Raw genomic sequence first — 11,898 nt, 5'->3', positions numbered from 1 at the left:
TACTTGGTAGGCTATTCAACACATGCACAAAAACAGTGAGATAAGACATTTCATTAGTAAGAAGCATTTTGAAACCGTTTATAGAGATTAATAGAAGATTTTATCCAAGACTGATGAAAGAGAGGATGAGAGAACATTCCCTTTGGTCCTGTTCCCCACTGGAACAAAATTAGACAGTCATGCTTGTAAATCACAGAGGCGAGGCTGAGCTGGTTAGATCTCTAGGTGTGACCAAGTCTCCCTGTGAATGTTACTGAAGTCAATAAGCCCACCCCTACACCCCCATCCACACACACACACACACACACTACAAAAGTATTATTCTAAGTAGTACAGTGCACAAATGCATTAAAAGAGAACATGCTAAAAACAAGTATGACCTACATTGATGCAGGTATCCCGTTTGGACTCCAGCGAACAAGAAGGGAACATTATATGAACATAAACATACATTTAAATGCCAGAGTGATAGATTGGCCCTCAGCTTAACATAAGTACTGCTCTGAGTTTCACAACATCTCTGTGATCATTATTACCTAATCCCCAGCCCTCAGTGGTGACTAATATACATGAACCCACACACAAACATACACACATTCATTCTTGGGAACTGTGTGAAAACTACTAAGAATCTGTTTATTTTCCACATTTAAGAAGTGCAAAAAAAAGTAAGAAAAAAAATCAAATTTAAAACCATATTTTGAGTTCATAAACCAGAAGAATATTATTCCAGAGGAAAATAGAGAAGCCAGCACTTTGTGACGTTTCTTTCAATGCTGAAGGCAATGCATCAGGTACTGTTGGCAATTGAGCATTAGCCAATCAGTTCCTGATGCAGTATCATCCACATCAGAAAGCTCTTCCTTCACTCCGACATCAGTGTAGGGGTAGCTGAAGCTGAATAATTTACAACACATTTTGATCTCACGCCAATACGTCCTAGTGGTGAGAGGAGCAATGCAAAATAACCCAAACTCATAACAACAAGCCAATTATTATTCTTTTCATCCTATGATAATACAATAGCCAATACTGTACAGTACACATCATCGTAAGTCAAGATGGCAGCAGAAGCATCTGGAAAGTGAATTCATGCAAATTCCAAATGGGCATGCATTATGAAAGAGCTGCAAGAGATGAGGCTGCACTTCAAAAGACTGTCGAAAAGAAATTTTTAAAAAGTGGGGAAGGGGGATGTGAGAGAAGGAAGAGCAGACAGAGAGGGTGTCTGTGAAATGCGCTTGTGTAATTGCAGTGACATCTTCATTGAGAGTCCTCCATCTCTTTCCTGTGTGCTCCAAAGGGCGTCGTTGACGCCGGTCGATGTGCAGAGCAGCCGAGGCGCTGTGTTTAGCATAATCCCAGAGGCCATTGTGAGAGCAGCTAGTGAACGACTCACAGTTGCCAGCTGAGATTTCACCAAAACACAGCAGAACACAAGGAGAAGGGGATGAGACAAGAAAATCAGAGGTGGAGGAGGGGTACAGAGAGGGGACAGGAGGGAAGGTAGGAGTAATGAAGAAAAGAATGCATGTGCCAAATATTACATTACCCTAAATCTAAAGGGTGTTATTGTGTGCATTAGTGTTGAGGCTAAGGGTGGTGGTTTTCTGTACTGAGCATTCAGCTTTCGCAGCATCAAAGAGGAAAAGTGTGAAACATGCTTTCCTCCAGGTGGACTGCACCTGTTGGCCCTTATTCAGCACTGCAATTCAGTGTTTGCCCCCTTTTTTTCTTCTTTTAACCAGTCACTAAGTGTTTTGACTTGTAACAGTCAGGCATACAAAGATTAAGCTAAACTATCGCATGCCCACATCTGTTGTGTTGTGCAGTGATCATCACCCAAAGCTAGAAAGCAAAACTTGCTTTGATCACAGGTTCAGGTAGGTGGACATTTTTGGAGCCAACCTTTGTGTAAACAATGTGGTGATTTGTGAAATGTTCAAACAATATAGAATTTTTCTTAGTTTGCATTGTTATTCATATAAGGAGAAAGATGGAACAATGACCGTTTTAGGGCTGCTTTTTAAAGTTAAAAATTAGACAAACTGCAGAATCTCTCCAGGTGATTGTGAGAAAATAAAGCACCATCACAGTTGCCTGCAGAGATTACTCAGTCAGCCTCAGATTTTTCTCTCTTGAACACACATGCACACTCTTCTGTGGCGGGTATGTGTTATATCTATAAGAGTCAATTGGCAGCAGATGGTTAACACTGATCAGGATAAAGGATGAGGTTTGACCCCCCCACCGTTTCCTCAAAGGTCTTGTGTTACCATAGTGACTAGTCCAGAGCACGTGCCTCCCATTGTTGAGCCGTATTCTCCGGGGTCAGCCACACACCCAGTTAGAGGTCAGATGTCACGCAGGCCTCTCGCTCTGGTCACCACTCTGCAGCTTTCAGCCTCTGACCCCAACAAACACTGAAACAAATTAAGAGATGGGCGAGAGGGGAGAAGACGATGACAAAATTAACCACATTTACTCAACAAATCTGCACGATCACATTCGGGTTCAGGTTATCCTGACAAAATCTGTTCTGAGTGCAGTGCAGTTTTCCGGGGGAGATGTACAGTGTAGTGGAGACTTCCTCTGCATCTTACAGTATGTCTCCCTCTTGTGGTGAAGTATGATAGTTTTATGTGGACTTGGTCTACATGATGAAACAAAAATGCACAATATGGGGACATTCTCATGGCTGAGGGGTTAATGCCTCACATGTCTCTCTTTCAGTGTTTTCCCTCTATACCAACACTGCACACACAAACAATAATAGTGATGGTGAGCTCTGAAGAAGTGTTGCATGAAAAGATGCATACGATACTTTTTGACAGTTACTTGACACTTGGTTCTCGGCATTTTACATGTAATATGACCACATCTCATTCATGCAGCCACAAGGCTGACAAGACTTTCTACCAAACCTTATGTTTAATTATCAAATAGCTATCAAGCTAATGCACATTTACTGACCAGACTGGACACATTTTTGTAAGTTTTTTGCCAGAGGTACCATTTTTTTCCTGTGTTGGGATATTCAGGTCATCGAGTTGCAAAGTGTTGCTCGGGCGCTGACAAAAGAAAAATCTTAAGTTTATTAAACGGAACAGGCTGACAGTCCACACTTTGTTAGGCAGTGAATGAACAGAGTGGTTTTGACAGGCCTAACCTCTTAAGCTTCGGGTCCCACTGAGCTCGGCGCAGCTAGAGCTAAATGCCATCTGTCCCAACATCATGAGGCCCCCCAACCTGTCCCCCAACAGTTTAGCATAAAATCATGCATTGCTGCTATTAAGAAAGGACGCAAGATCATTTTAATCATCTGACATCAAAGTCCACAAATTAAAGAATTTGCCCCATTGCCAGCAAAAGTTTAGAAAAAAGTTATAAGGCTCGTCAGGTTAAAAGCTTTACATACAGTAGTGCTTGTAATCCACTTAATTTGGTTTTCAAAAGAAAACACATATGGAATATGCACTGGATTACAAGCAAAACAACTGTCTTTGAAGAATTAAAAAAAAAAATCTTTCAAGAGGTCTACACTCTTTTGTAAGTTAAATAATGTTGCTGTTGCATTTCCCTCCCTGCCTTCATCTGCAGCCTGGCTTTTGGGTGCCTGCTACCTCTGCTGTGGGTTTACACCTAAAAATAAAGAGCAGAAAAGTCAGAGATGTGGAATTAGAAGGAAAACCCAATGAAATAGTAGCTCTGAACAGATACCAGTGACCCCTGAATACAGTCTGTCCTGTTTTACGACTGCTGCACAAAAGTCTTCACAAATAAATATTGTATTAAAAGCTTCTTTTTTTCTTTTTTCTTTTTTATGGACATTTTAAAAAGTAAGGGAATAAAATGCTGTTCAATTGTGTCAACTGCAAATGACTCTTTGCTTCAGTTAATCTCTGACTGTTTAACAGTTTTTCAAAAATAATTTTATGCTTTGCTGACTTTCACATACAGCACTGAACAATAAAATAATATCACGAGATGAACTTTGGTCCTCGTCCTTTCACAGTGTTGTCTGCTCCATTAGCTGTCATCTGATGTTAAGAGCAGAAACCAACCTTTGTGCCCTGTAGCTAGTGTGTGCGCGCTTTAGTACTTCATTAAGGTCTTGGACCTTAACTGTACAAGCAATTGTCCTCCTCCAACAAAAAGACTGACGCATTGCATCAGTTGGAGGTAAATTTATCAAAGGAGGCACATACAATAGACACAGCAGCACAAATTATGAAACAGGTCTGTAAGGGGCCTCCTGGTGAGCCATATTGTACTGATTGTTGATGGTCCAGTTTGGACTGAATGACATGTAGTGACATTCAGATGGAAAATGACAGAAATAGTGCTATACATGTACAGCATGAGTCAGTAAATGTGCAGTACGGTGAGCGGTGTGAAACGATGTGCATTCGTGTACACGAAGCCATGCTGAGTGACACAGACAACCCATAGACCTCTTATAGTTAAACTTTGGCTAAAAACAATTGGGATCTCCATGAACTGAAGTGACATGAGTATTTGTTCCAGCCTTTCCATTAGGAGCTCTTCTGTAGAGGTGAAAGAAAAAAGAACAAAAAAAAACAGCACTGAGTGAGGGAGGGTAAGAGGGATAGTAGGATAAGGCGTGCGTACAACGATGTCTGGCAGAGTAAAAGGGATCAAACTGCAATAGCACGAGCTGCACTGAATTTGAGGGTGGGTTTATCTACTTACACAGCCATTTTACTCAAGCCACATAGCAATGTTAAATATCACAAAACAGGCAGAACATGAATCATGGCACAAAAATGTAAATGCACAATTGATCAGTCCTGAGATATGTTTTTCCAGTGCTAGCTGTGAAATAATTATGTGCTTTTATAAAACAGGATTACCAATTTTAGAGCCGCAACAATCGGTCAATCCCTTCGCAAGTCCATTAGCTGAAAATTCAGCAATTATTCTGATGAATCTTTTTAGTAAAAATCACCAACAGTTCTCTCCATTAGGAAGATTTGCTGCTTTTCCCTATTCCATGACATTATTTTTATACACCGTTTTAGACCAGACAAAAATAAATAAATAAAAGCAGTTAAAAAATAAAACACAGATAACAAAACAATCTACTGTGAGGCACGTTTACTAGACTAGTTACTTAATTTCAGATAAAAAAAAAAAAAAGCTCCTGTACAGTATTGTGGAGACCAGTTTTAATTTGCCTGTCGTTCACTTCAATATGAGCCTGGCTGCCATTTAGCCCCTGCACTGCAGTCTCACATGAAATGGACCGATGGCACATCAGACTGTCCTCACCATATTTACATCCCATCTCCGTTATTGGATGCATAATTCCTCCACACATCTCTTCAATCTTGTATCACCCCCTGCTCCACAGACACACACACACACACAACTGACGACAATTATAATTTCATATGCCCCAGTGTATCGGCCACCCAAGCAATTTTCTGCCATTTAAATGTGAATTTATGTCTCATGTAAATGCGCAGGGATTCGATTTAGGCCCATTGGAGGACTGGCCTTTTCCCCAAAGAGCTTACTGTTATAGACTTCTGGTCATTTCAAGGTCTCTGTTCATCACCTCGATTTCACAGATTGTATCGGCACTGAATGACATCACACCACCTTATCAACTTCTCTCCTTACCCATAATACGGTTTCACCAAAAATCTGAATATTAAGTCAAACCATCTCTTACCTTGATCAATGCATCACCCTTCTGTTTTCAACCACCTGCTCTGCGGGTTTCCTATTAATGAAAGTAATTAGCTCTTATTTGTGACTGATTTTGAATAATTAAATACATTTTCATTGTCTAATATCAATCCCAGACATGTTTATGATAAAACTTTCCTGTCAACTTGAGCACTGCACTCCCTGACTGCGTGTAAATAAAAATGTTGAGTCATGTTTTAGAACGAGCCAGAAAAAAGGAGGATTCTCTAATGAAGAATATCATCTTCTCCCTCAGTGGGGATATATACTTTCAAGTCTGCACAATAAAACTAAAGCAAAAAGAAGAACAGTCGTTCCAAATCATCAGTTTATTTAATAAACTTCAAAATTATGGGCTTCTGGTCAGGTAATTTCCCAAACCTATAGTTTCACCATTTTCAAATGAGGCTAGAAGAATGTTGCTATTTCTTTAAATGCCTGTTTTCCATGCTGACGATAAAATCGGTGAAAAAACATTTCAATTAAGTTCACGTTTCACAGGCGGTAATTGGCTGTTTTATTGGCCACATCACAACATAGCAAGCAGTAATACATGACCTTTGTAAAGAGCATTTCTTGACAATGTGTTACTGTTTTACTTCAAATAAGTTTCTTCTTCATTCATTTAGAAAAACAAAGACTCAACAAACTTCTAACTATACACTGGGCACTTTCAATTCCTTAATAAAATGTCTTCTCTACTAACACAATACAATGAGCACATTTAAGGAGGCAGGTAATTTTTTACTTCATTTACATACATGTGTGTGGTTATTTTTTTCTGTGAGAGTAAGTCAGCTACTGTTCTAGTTCAGGAGATAAATATGACGTGAACCTTTCAGCTGCTCAAACTATGAATCCAAGATAAGACCTTGACCACATGATCAATTTCCTGCTCTTATCACAATAATAACTAGTCCACCTGCTGCTGATCACATGCACCCTCCAAAACCCTCACAAATACTGCAAAATGCATAGCACCATCAGTCTACATTCCCTCATCTTATCCGAAACCCAAGGTCTTTACACTCAGTTATCAAATACAGCTAGCTGTTGCGCAAACCATCAAGTGACACTTCTTTTGATGGCACCTTTAGTTTCACTGTGAAGAACGTTAATATTGATAATACTGGTCAAACCTAAGAGCAAAAATAATTGGTAGCTCATATTTGAGCCACTTTTTAGGCCGATGCCATGTTCAAGCAGACAAAAAAGCAGCACTGCATGGAGGCCAATAAAGGCCTACAGCAATAGTTAACGCCCCAGAAGCTGTACTCAGAAAGCTTACAGTACCTACAAGGAGGTGATGTTACAAAGCAGACACAAGAGGTCTCCTCCATCTTTTACTTTCTTTTCAGAGCTACTGAAAGACCCTTTGGACGCCACTCTAAACTGTTGTCTTCACTTTCATATTCAATACATATTCACATGTTGCTTGTCATGTGTTTCTTTGGTGTATTAAGAGTTTTTTTTTTTTTTCCATGTGCTATGTGCAGAGGTGTTTTTTTCTGTTCTCAAACTGATCTCCCTGTTGGAGCTCAGTCTGAGGGGAGTTATTTTTTTCTCCTTATCTTTCCTCCTGTGGTGCATTTTCCATTGTTATACCTCTCTGACCTGTCTTCCCCATGTGATGTTTTGTGTAATGTATGTATGATCGGAGGGTAAGATGGCGCCGCCATTGCGTGCAATAGGTCGGCAGCCTTATGAAATTTCCCCTTGTGGGACTAATAAAGGTATATCAAATCAAATCAAATCAAATTATAAACAAGAAATTTGGGCTGCTTTAAAAGTTACACCATATAATTGTTTAGTATATATGGACTATACAGTGGACTTCAAACGTTTTCTGGCAAGTACCATTTCAGAAGGAAAAAAAGAAAAAAGAAAACTGAGCTCTACACCAATTTTTTATCAATACAATACAAAAAGAATTCAAGATGAATTTTCCCTAAATAAAGGTCACACAGCAGCATCAGAAAACTCTTGTTTGTTTCCCATGAATTATTCAACTTAGTTTCACTTCATATTTTCACCTGGTTGTCTGCATCCCACCTGAAGTAGCTTTGTGCCCCACAGTTTTTAGAGCCACTGGTTTAATAAGACATGGCACTGCACAAATGTGTTGCATGAGTTATGGTGCAGGGTTCAGACAATGTCCAGAAAAATGCAGTGTTGCAGGTAAAGTGCTGTGTAATTCCAACCCAGAGAGAGAGGACTTGAGGGACCAGCAAAAAAAGCAATGCAGCTCACTGTGCATTTGTGATTGATGGTCTCTGTCTGTGCAATAGCTGACTGAGCAACATGTACATCTCTCTTATTCAAACACTTAATGCCATGCACACTTACAATAGTGTGCTCAGACGGGCACATATGTATCTCAGCCCAGTCATATGCGTCAGGCTTGCTATAGTGGCTAATTTAGAAGAGGGACCTACTACATAACTACCATGTCTTAGGTTGGCGTCCGACTTGGGGTCTTTGTCGCACGTTCTCTGTCATCCACTGCACCCTGATTCATCGTGGTACACCACTGAAAGAAAAAAAAACATGGAGAAGAATATCTTTAATCTTATGAAACTCTTCAGAAATGTGTCCAGCATATATACTGTCATATTTGTTGATCTATGGGTCAACAACACTGCATACTGTAAGAGCATATTTCTGCAAATTCTTGATCCTGTCACGTCTCTGTTGTCTGGTGCCAAGACATGTTCGGTCTGGCTTTTGGCCAGGCTGGGCTGGTCGCCACCACGGCCCCAGCAGCCTAGCAGGCAGGCCTAGCTTAATGCTGACACATCGCTAACATCAGCCAGGGAGAAGAGACCTCTGGGAGATGCTGAAACATCAGCACAGCACCATTTCAGATATACAAGGAGGGATATGCGTGCTCATCTACAGCAAAATTTAAGAAGCTGCCACAGTAACACGTAGGGACATCATTTTGACACACAACATCCTCTTGTGGGGAGTGAGGCTGTTCACACTGCGTATTACGCACACTGACAGAGAAACTGTGGAAACGCACAGAAAAGGCCACACCCCTACAAATAAACCTATGATCATTCACATGAAAGCGTCCGATCATGCTTTCGTTCCCCAACAAGAAAAACAGATGAAAATATTCAAATGGAGATAACCAGTCACATTTTGCTTAAACTGGTGCATTAGTGGTTTAAATTTGTGAATATGAAGAAAAGCATAATCTATTGCAATATTGTGACTTTAGGGACAAATAAACCTTAAAGATATTAACAACAACAACAACACAAACATATCACAGCACCTGATCCCAGAAAAGAAAATATATTTTCTTCTTTACGGGCATGTTTGGGGTAAACTAATCAAGCAGTGCTATTATTTCTAAAGGTAAAGGGCAATTCTAAACAATCACTATATTCTGTTTAAAAAAAACAAAACAAACAAACCTCAGAGCTTAATGAGGACAATATTGTGTAAACTAGAACAGAACTAAAAAAAACGGACAAGACCCAAACTCTTCACAATAGTGGTGTTTTTTTCATTCACGTTAATCCTATCATAACGGCTGCCCTTTGTGCTTAGCAAGCCATGCAGATGAGATTGGCAGCAACGAGCATGTCATCGATATGCACAGATATAACCAGGAGTGCCGCTGATTGATGATGCAAACCTTCTCCCTATAGCCTTGTTTGTGACCTCTGACTTCTTACCCCTTGAGGGGTTAAACTTATTACCCTTTGACTCATGTGACCTCTTCTTTGAAAAGGGCTAGATTGAACGATGACCACAGCTTGGGTCCTATTGGCCACTCTGTCTCCAAACTGCGGCCAGAGGGCTGACCAGCCAAACCCTACAGGGATGTGACCCTGGACCTGCCACACGCTCTGTGGATAATACTATTAACAGGTCAATACAAACCTTAAAAGAAGGGGGGAAGCAAATGCTGCTTTAACCTAAAGATGAGCAGAAGAAAGGGATGAGGGGGAGATATGTGGAAGGAACACATTTGCAGGACGTATATGGAGGTTATTTGTCAAGTCTGTTTGAACAAATGGTTGCCAATTTGATATGCAAACCGAGATAATGACCTCACCTGGAGAAATTTTGGAAACCACTGAAAGTACATATCAGTATGGCTGCTCTGTTAAAAAAAAAAACTGTATGGTCATTCACTGAAGGTACGGCCAAAACTGTGTGCAGAAAAGCAACAGAAGTGAGCAAAATGTGTTCAGTTCATTAATTCTCAACTTAAATAAACCTCAGTGAAAGAACATGAGTACTTTTATCGTATCTAATTTAATCGAAAACTCAGTGTCTGATTATGTGTAAATTTAGGATTCAAGATTCTGTTAAAAACAAAGAAATTGTCCATGTGAACATTTAATTAGTGTATAATATGAATGCAATAATTAAATGTAGCTTGATCTCCAGCCTGAACCGAGGAGGGGCGTATTGGATGTTTGCCAGTAAACCACGCTACATGCAAGACATGTGCTCTCCCTCTCATACACACCCTCTACACAAGGATTGTTAGCTGTTTAATACCCATTACTGTTATTTCTCTCTAAGAAAAAGCATCTAAATGAGCTTTTGTAGAGTGAAGCAGTTAACTTATTGGTAAAAGATTTATTGGGATTTTAACCAATATGTCTTTATACTACACTTAAACTTTTTATGATGAATCAAACCAATATGCAGCATCGCCTATCTGAAACTGTTGTCCTTAATTAGGATACTTCAAAATGAATGCTGTGCAATCTCAAAACCATTAGCTAACTAAAGAAAATCCTCCAAATTCACCCTGTTCATCTCCAACTCTTTGGCAGTCTCTGCGATCACTATCACAACCCCCCCCAAAAAAATGGGAAAAAATGAAAAAAAAAAAAATTAAGAAAAAAAAAGAAAAAAAAAATCCCATTGCTTTAAAGACAAGTATATCTACTAGACTTGATTTGACTGAAAGCCTGTACTTAAACATAATGAATACGCATATAGAGGGTGTACACAGGGCATACATAATGCGCTTTGTCTACCTCCACCCTTAAGAGTTGAGTGCCAATAAAAATAATAAAATGCAAAAATAAATAATGCAACAAGCAGCCAAAGCCATGACCCCTATAAAATTTGTTTTGAAGAACGCATTACAGGATAATAAAATAAAATCGAGCTCAAACACATGGAGAGAATTCACTCTGCTAAACTTGTCAGACCTGCGGCTACAGTGGCGCTTGTAAACAACCCTACCTACAAGCACACATTCAGCCTCATGCAAACGCACATGCAATCTCACACAAACAGCAGAGGCTCACGGATTACTCTGAAACATGAAGAGGGGGAAATCTTCAAACGGAGAGGGAGAAGGAGGAAACCCAAAGAAAATTTAAAAAGAATTTGCTCACAAGGCAGAAAGGGAAAAGAAAAATAATCAAATAGTACCTCCTATAGCATCCATGTCAGGAGAGAAGGGTGGGACACCTGCAGAACCTCGCATGTCTATCCAGAGCTCTTCAGCGACTGCTCCCTCACGGAGCAGAGTGTGTGTATGAGCCAGAGAGAGAGTATGTGTGTGTTGGTGGCTGAGGGAGGGGATCCTACCATCCTACCCCTCCTCCTTCGGACTGTGCCTCCTTAACAGGATGGAGGGGTAGGTGGGGCCACCGCAATAAAGCAAACACATACACACACATTTCTCTATGGTTGTTATGTCCTCGCATCTCTCACTCTTTCCCGCCTCCACACTTCCATCTTTCCATCTCTTTCCAAGACTTGCTCTCTCCCTCCTTCCCTCGCACACTTGTTCTCGCGCTTCTCACCTCGTGTTTCCCTCTGAATCTTGGTCTGTCTGCCAGGCTCCTACACTCTCCCACTACCTTTCATCTCCCACCCCTCTCTACTCCTTGCCCCTATCCCCTCCTTTCTCACTGTATCGTAATACTAACATGCATGCTCTCGTTAATCTGGAGGGGAGAGGGACATATGCTGTTTCTGGCTGGTGGTCTACAACCTGCTAAACTCCTGGTGTGTATGGCATGTGTGTGTGTGTGTGTATCCTGTTGGTTTTTAGTCTCATAATACTACGGTGCTAGAATTAGGTGGGACAGTCAGAGAGCACTGCATGTTGGAGAGGTGAAAAGAGAGAAGAGGGACAGCAAAAAAAGAGGAGCGGCGCCACGATCAAGAGCAACAAAACACACTTCTTTTTTT

General features: G+C 40.5%; 1 long non-coding RNA gene across 1 annotated transcript; it reads right to left on the bottom strand.

The window, feature by feature from the left end:
* Positions 1-826: 826 nt before the first annotated feature.
* On the bottom strand, positions 827-11,898 carry LOC120714955. Its single transcript, XR_005691530.1, has 3 exons — positions 11,131-11,898; positions 8,162-8,245; positions 827-2,423 (listed from the first exon to the last, which is right to left on the bottom strand). It is a non-coding gene; the product is annotated as an uncharacterized LOC120714955 (long non-coding RNA).

This window comes from Simochromis diagramma, unplaced genomic scaffold (genome assembly GCF_900408965.1).
Source record: "Simochromis diagramma unplaced genomic scaffold, fSimDia1.1 OVJJ01000421.1, whole genome shotgun sequence".
NCBI classification, from domain to species: domain Eukaryota; kingdom Metazoa; phylum Chordata; class Actinopteri; order Cichliformes; family Cichlidae; genus Simochromis; species Simochromis diagramma.
Note: the sequence above shows the minus strand (reverse complement) of the source record. Positions and strands in the feature narration are given on the sequence as shown.